This window comes from Echinops telfairi, unplaced genomic scaffold, assembly GCF_000313985.2.
Source record: "Echinops telfairi isolate 266 unplaced genomic scaffold, ASM31398v2 ScPeMD7_7475;HRSCAF=8513, whole genome shotgun sequence".
NCBI classification, from domain to species: Eukaryota; Metazoa; Chordata; class Mammalia; order Afrosoricida; family Tenrecidae; genus Echinops; species Echinops telfairi.
The window spans coordinates 20,334,951-20,342,659 of record NW_022111379.1 but is presented as its reverse complement, the minus strand read 5'-3'; the positions used below and the strand labels follow the sequence as shown (position 1 = coordinate 20,342,659).

Here is a 7,709-nt window from a genome sequence, read left to right as displayed (position 1 = left end):
CTAAGCAAAGAGAAAAATGCCACGGTGGGGGAGGAATAGTATAATAAAACAATACAGAGTGTCCTGTAACCACAAAAACAATAACAACGCTAAAACAGAAATAGCTTATTAAGTTAAAACAACAGCGAATCTGTCAGGACAGCCCATAGAAACTCTCATCTTATGATAGTAAAAGACCTATTGTCTTATACTTTCATTAAACTACAGTTTTATAAGCTAAATTATTGCCAGTTTTTGCTCAATGCCCAGAATGAAATCTAGTTAAGTTCTTCCTTGGGAAGATAGATCTTTGGCAAGTGACAGGACTTCAATGGACAGTCCCCAAAGCCTGACTGGACTTCTGCTTTCCAGAAAGCAGAAAGCCAAAGGTTGAGCCCAACAGTTGGTCCTGGTGTAGATAACTATAACTGGACAGAGCCTTCTGCCCACACCATTCTCTTACCAGATCCCCAGGCAACTTCTGACCAAGAAAGAGTGGAACAAGGAAGCTGATGTTGCCCTCCTCCACCAAAGAGAGGTCAGGTCTCAGAAGACAAAGTTCAAGCAACCAGCTTGAGCTTCGCATGGGTGTGCTAGATGTCCAGCCCTACCAGGCGATCAGGTCCACCCTGCATCATGCATCAAGTAGCACAAAGCTGAGAAATTTCAGCAGGGCCTTCTGGTTACACCTTGGTGCTGATCCACCGACCCTACTCCATGCTTGGCCGGATTTGCTTTGACTTCTCCATTTGCTTTGCTAAAGCGCCTATTGCCAATTTGCCACTTTCAATGTGATATTGACTATAAATGTGTTATGTATTCAACTGTGCCCATCAAAACATGTGTGTGCATATGTACACATTTAACCTATCCAACCTATATGTTTAATTATGTTAAACATATGTAAATATCCTCCCGGTACAGTCATAATGGTCTACACCTGGCATCTGGGTCCCCTGCCACAACTGTGGGGCTCAACCTTGACTCCCTGCTTTCCAGCCTCAAGTCAGGTTTGGGGAACTAGCCAATGAGGACCTATCACTTGCAAAAGACGTATTTTTAAAATTGAGAACTTAACTTTATAGATTTAGATGATATAGATATATAGACACTCATATGTTAAAGGCCTAACACCTACATCTGTGAATAAGGTAATCGGGTCTTTGGAGATGTTATTCGTTAGGTTAAGATGGGGTTACACTTGAGTAGGGTGGGTCCGTATCCCGTATAACTTGTGTCCTGATATAAAAGGAGAAGATATGTAGAGACAGGAGACCAGAGAGAGGATCTCCTGTGATACTGCAGCTGCAAAGTAAGGAATATCTGGAGCTATGAGAAGGTTGGAGAGCAGGATGGCACAAATTCTCCCTCAGAGGCTCAAGAGGACTCGACATGGGCAACAAACACTCTGATGGAGACTCAGCCTCCAGAGCTGTTAGACAATATCTGTTCTTATAAGACACCCGGGTTGTGATACTTTCTTACAGCAGCCCTGGGAAACCAATACAGATCCCTCACTCTCATACTCCTGATCCATTTCCCAGTAAAACTGTTCCCAGCTGCCAGTTTCCATGATCAATGCAACTCCCAGAGCCTATAGTTGACTCTCCTAAGAGGTCATCCTAGCCTAACCCAGGATGGTCTAGTGGCATGATAGAGTCAGAAGTAATGGGAGTAGGCAGGGATTAGAGCAATTGTAGGACCTCGGCCCTTAGTGCAGTGGAGAAATATGTATTGGGTAAATTAATATCAAAGAGCATGCTTTGGATAAAGTTACCTGAGGACCTATCTGGCTAAGGAGCCTGGAGATTTCACTGGGATCTGATAAACAAACATTTTTGTAGCAGTATTTCAGAAGACAGAATTATTTTCAAGTGCCACCTACATAGTCAGTTTTATAAGCTAAACTATCGCCACTACTTAAGAACTGCCAAAGATGAGCTTAAGTATTTGATATTACAATTTTATTTTCGAAACTGCCTATTGTCCTTCCTTGCAGTCACCAGCCCCACTTCCTCAAACCCCAGCAGCCTCCTCAACACACACACACCAGTTCACCAAACATACTATCTTGAACCCATCCCCACACTCCAGGCTGACTCAGGCTATCCCTACTGCCCGATACGACCTTGCCTACTAGGCAAACATCGCTCCTTTACTCTCCTCCTTAAATTCCACCTCTTCCATGTTTGCTTCCCCGTGATCAGGGTAACCCTTCTCATCCCTGGTACCCTAAGGCATTTTGTTTCTTGTCCCATTGTAGTGTGGTACCTGTCTACCTAGTACAACTGAGTGTTGAAATAAGACAACTGTTGTGCTTATGTTTTAAGATCCAAGTTGAGCTTCAGCTGTACACACACACACACACACACACACACACACACACACACACGAAAGTGCTTGTTTTTCCAGCCAGTGAGGAAGGCTAAGCTGGTGGAGCTGAGGCGGGGCGTGGATAAGAGCGCTGTGAGGGGGGAGTGAGAAGCGGTCACACGAGAGAAGAGTTGAAGTTTCTTCTGAGACCAGGCTCAGTGAGTTACCAGACCATTACCTTCAGGGCATCACCCTGGAAGAGGGCGATAGGAGACTGTGGTCTGTTGGGTGTCAGTCTGCGGTCAACTGTGGGAAAGGTATGTCTGTGTCTTCTCCCAACGACAAAGGGACAGGACCACTCCCTATTAAGCCATTGTATGGGCAAATGGGCATCATGAGCCCGGGACCTGGTCTCTCATCAATATTTGGCATCACATAAGCCCAGGTATTTTCTATAATTCAATAGCATCAGGGAGGGAACCCTAATAATGACTGAGATTTAATTGCCATCAAACAGGCAAATGGAGCCTCACGGTGAGATGTGATTTGGAAAAGTAAGGGATAACGACATGAGTTGCATTAAAAATTCATACCTGCTCTGCTTCTATGCAGTCATTCATGTGCCTGCTTGCCTTTCCCACAGGATTGGGAAGTCCTGAAATTAGGAATCTTCTCCTGCTCCATCCTCCCCTCCCCGTCCCAGGGGGCCTAGTCTACATTATTGAAAGCAGGTCCAGAGGCCCCTGAATGAAAACCCAAGGTAATGATGCCATTTCACTGGCAGTTTGCAATCCACAACCGTCAAAGGCGAGTGGCTGGGTCATCTTTCCATAAATCCTCAATTCTGCTGGTAAAGCAGACAACGGCAGCTGGGGAGCCGGCAACTGCTTTGTTTTTGCAACTCTTTCCAATGCAGTGCCCTTTATATATGCAGCCTGGGTGGAATGCATCATCAAAGGTGACATTTTATCACAGCAGTTTGTAAATTTTACAGAAGCAGACCCCCTGTAAATCACCCAGTTTATTCCCTCGCTGACTTTATTACAGCAAATTCACTCATGGATAAACTGTATGCCAGTTTACTTGAAATTTATCTTTTTTATTCAAGCCAAACTGAGTCCTTTTAATATTCTTCTCTCTTCTAATGATAAGGCGTAATGATAACCTTATTTTCTATTCAGACAGCTTTAAGGACTCTTATTTCTCTGGGAAATACAGTTGCTATGTGGGGGCCTCTTTCCTCCCAGAGTCATTTAGAATTTGTTGTTGGGTCAGGAAGTGTGAGTACCTCCCTCCAGCTAATCTTTAAGTCCCAGGAATTTACACTTAATCGCAGTACTACTTTTCCTGCAGCATATCTGCTTCCTCGATTCCAGTGTTTTTCCTCCCTACAATATTGCGTCAAGACCACCTTCTTCCTATTCGCGCGCACACGTGCACATGCGCACACGTGCACGCACACACAGCTACAGTAAAGTCCACATGGACTCATAGAGACCATGTAGAACTGAGCTCAGTAGGTTTTCAGTAGCTGATTTTTCTGAAATAGTTTGCCAGACCTTTCTTCTGACACTCCTCTGGGCAGATTGGAACCACCAATCTTTCCGTTAGCCAACAGTATGCTGTTGTCCATTTGCACCACCAACAGTAGAATTCACTGCCATCAAGTCAATGCTGACTCATAGTGACCCCCTATGGGTTTCCCAGATATAACTGTATAGAGGAGTAGAAAGCCCATTTTTTTCTCCCACAGAGCTGCTGGTGGTTTTGAACTGTCAACCACGCAGATCACAGCCCAATGCATAACCTCTATGCCACCACGACTGAGGTACATGAAATTGTACATGTTTTCCACCCAGCCTCTTAGGTTGTGCAATATGTACTGAGCCCTTGAAATGGAAAGCCATTAAGCTGTACTGTACATTACAGAATAAACACACACATGATTTTAAAGATTTAGTACCAAAGATGTAAGCTATCTCATTAATAACTTTTTATATTGGCTTCATGATGAAATGATAGTAATAAGAAGAAACCTGATTGTGTCCATTCTGACTCATGGTGACCTCATATGTAACAGAATAGAACTGTGCCATAGTGTTTTCTTGTCTGTAATCTTCACAGAAACAAATCACCAGGTCTTTACTCTGCAGCATAGTGAGTGAAATAAACCATCAAACGTTAGGGCTACTGAATTGATCCGTGAGGTCACAAAGGAAGAAAGAAAACCCACTACCATTGGGTTCAAGTCCAACTATTAGTGATGCTCTGCAGGGTTCTGAGGCTTTAAATCTTTGTAGGAGCAAATAAATTCATAATTCTCCCCTGAGGCATCGGGTGGACTTGAAATGCTGTCTTCCTTGTTAGCGGTCCTCGGAGCACAACCAGGGCTCCATGGGAGGTGCAGTCGGTTCAATGAAAACATCATTACAATGTTTCTCTTATTTTCTTTTAAATATGACTTCAGAAAAGTTAAAATTAAGTGTGTTGTTAGCATTATATGTCTATTGACTTGTCTACTATACTTCCATGTGCTCTGGGAACATCTTATCACTTGTTACACAAAGTCTTGCCTCCTCCGCGTAGGCTTCTCTGGCCTTTTCCATAGCCATGTTCTCTTCTTTTGATTTCTATTTCATTAGAGTGGAGATCCCACAGCTTCTCTAGATATCATAACTTGACGTCCTAATCCACATAGTTCTCCATCTAGACCCCAAGGGCTATGAGAGCACGGAGGATATTCTATGGTGGCATGTATTTCTCTTAGTGCCGTTCATAATTCCTGGCAGACAGTAAAGTTCTCAAAGAATGGGTGAATGAAAGAATGTCGAACGAATAATGATTGAAGCTCTCTGGCATAGAACCAGAATGTAGTGGTGGACAGAAACACGGTAATTTATTAGAATGCAGTCTTGTTGAAACGAGGGTCTCTATCCTGCTTATATCCCCCAATTGTAGAAGTGTTTGAGCAAATCATTATTGAGTTGGCTGAGGTCATATGGCACCAGAATAATCCAACCCAAGGTGAATAGTTTTCACCAGTACCAATCTACCAAGGGCAGATCAGAGCTGGGCTCCCTCAGGCAGCAGCCACAATCTTGGATTAACTTCTGGACCAATATTATAAATTACTTTCTCTATTGCCTAGGCCATTATGTTCACATCCACACAAAACAATCTTTTCAAATCAACATCTTTTGTCAACATCCCTCCTTGTTACAAATCACCATGACTCCCTGCTACCAAAGGACAGTGTCTGAATTCTTTAGTATATCCATCTATTATGCTGCCCTCATCTACCACTCTCCACTATGATCCTTTCGATCTAGTTACGTTGGTCTCCAAGATGTTCATTCTTTCTTTTCTGTCCATATGGCCTGTGCCTACTTGTGCCTAGACATTAGCTAAAATTGAATAGCTTCTTCATAAAACCTTCCCAACTCCTCCAGTTCATTCAGGAACACCTCTGATCCTGTTAGAATCACAATCAAGTTCAATGAAGTCCTGATGAAACACTGGTTGTAACATCCAGCTGTTAACTGAATGGTCAGTACTTCAAACCCACCAGTGGCCTCATGTGGCTGCCTGCTTCCATAAATATTTCACCCTTGAGAACCCAAAGTAGCAGTTCTGCCCTGTTCTATAGGTCTTCTACAATCCAGAACTGATTTGATGACAATAAGTTTATTTCAAGTTCAATGTCTAATCATGTTCCTACAACAAATAGTTAAGCCATTGTAGCCACAGGAAAAAAAATAGCTTATAAATTCTTATAGAGTAGGAAAACCTTAGATGTCCCTGCGCCCTAGCAAAGAAACCTGAGTGTCCTTGTTCCCTGATGATAAGGGGCCTGGAAGTCACCCTTCCCAAGCAGCAAAGACCTGGCAAGGAAGCCCCCAGCCATTCCCATGCCCTGGCAAGACAAAGGCAACAATTTACACCTAACCCAGCAGCTCTCTCAACAATAACAACTGTACCACAAAGCCATGAAAACAGAAGTCAATCATGGTACCCACACACACACACACACACACATACAAAAACACATATCAAAAAAAAAAAGAAAAGGCACAGACACCAGAAAAACACAAAGATTCAAATGAATATTCTGAAGAAAATGTGCTGAAACTACCAGAAACAGACTTGAGATATATAGTGTTCAGGTACTTTCCATGAATTGCAAAAATGTATACTAGAACTATGGAAAGAATAGAAAAATTATCAACTCGACACCAAACAGAATGACAGAAGATAAATAATAAGATAACAGAATATGACAATATAATAAAAGATCATAGTAACAGAATCAAAGAATTCTAAACCTGAATTACTGAGCTTGAAGTCAATTCTCTCAAATACAACTGAGGAGAGAAATCCTCAACAGAAAGAACATAGGAGTCTGAATAAAGCCTATATGCAGTGCACTCGCGAGAGGATTCCAGAACAGGAAGAAAGCAGAAACATCTACAGAGAAAATAGCACAAGAAATCATGGAAGAAAACTTTCCTAACACAATAAAAGCGAAGAAAATAACTATTCAGGGTCCCAGTGGAGCTAGCGAGCCGAGGGTCATGTGAATGCATCTCAGAAACAGGCAATGCTTGCAGCATGGCTGACCAACTGACTGGTGCAGATTGCAGAATTAAAGGAAACCTTTTCACTATTTGACAAGTAGGGAGCTGAACTATAACAAGAAATGAGTGGGGAACCATCATGAGGTCTCATGGGCAGAATCACACAGAAGCAGAATTGCAAGACATGATCCATGAAATAGATGCTGATGATAATGTCACAATTGATTTCCTGGGATTTCTGACAGTGGTGGCAAAAAAAATGAAGGACGCAGAGAGTGAAGAAGAAATGAGGGAAGCATTCCGTGTGTTCGATAAGCATGGCAATGGCTCCATCAGTGCAGTCGAACTCCACCACACGATGATAACCTTGAAACATAGTTAGCAGATGAAGACGTTGATGAAATGATCAGGGAAGCAGATATTAATGGTGATGGACAAGTAAACGATGAAGAGTTTGTACAAATGATGACAGCAAAATTAAGACATTGTACAGAATGAGTTAAATTTCTTGTACAAAACTGCTGATTTGCAACTTTTTTGTTTATAATTTATCTGGAAAAGGTTTCCCCCAACTGTCAAAAGAAAATGCATGTATGGTAATTAGGACTTCATTCCTCCACGTTCTCTTCTCGTGTTACTGTCATCATACTGAACCCTTATTTTAGAAAATTGATCAAGGAACATGTTGCATGTGACTTACACTGGATATAGCTAAGCTCTTCTGCACATCTAAAGTTAGATGGAATTGGTCAAATGAGAGAACAACTGGTTAGGTCTCTTTTTCTTTTAATTATTTTATTGGGGGCTCAAACAACTCTTATCACAATCCATCCATCCATCCAT

The 7,709-nt window shown here is 42.2% G+C and overlaps 1 pseudogene; it reads left to right on the top strand.

The window, feature by feature from the left end:
- Positions 1-6,900: 6,900 nt before the first annotated feature.
- Positions 6,901-7,364, top strand: LOC101639500 (annotated as a pseudogene).
- Positions 7,365-7,709: the final 345 nt, after the last annotated feature.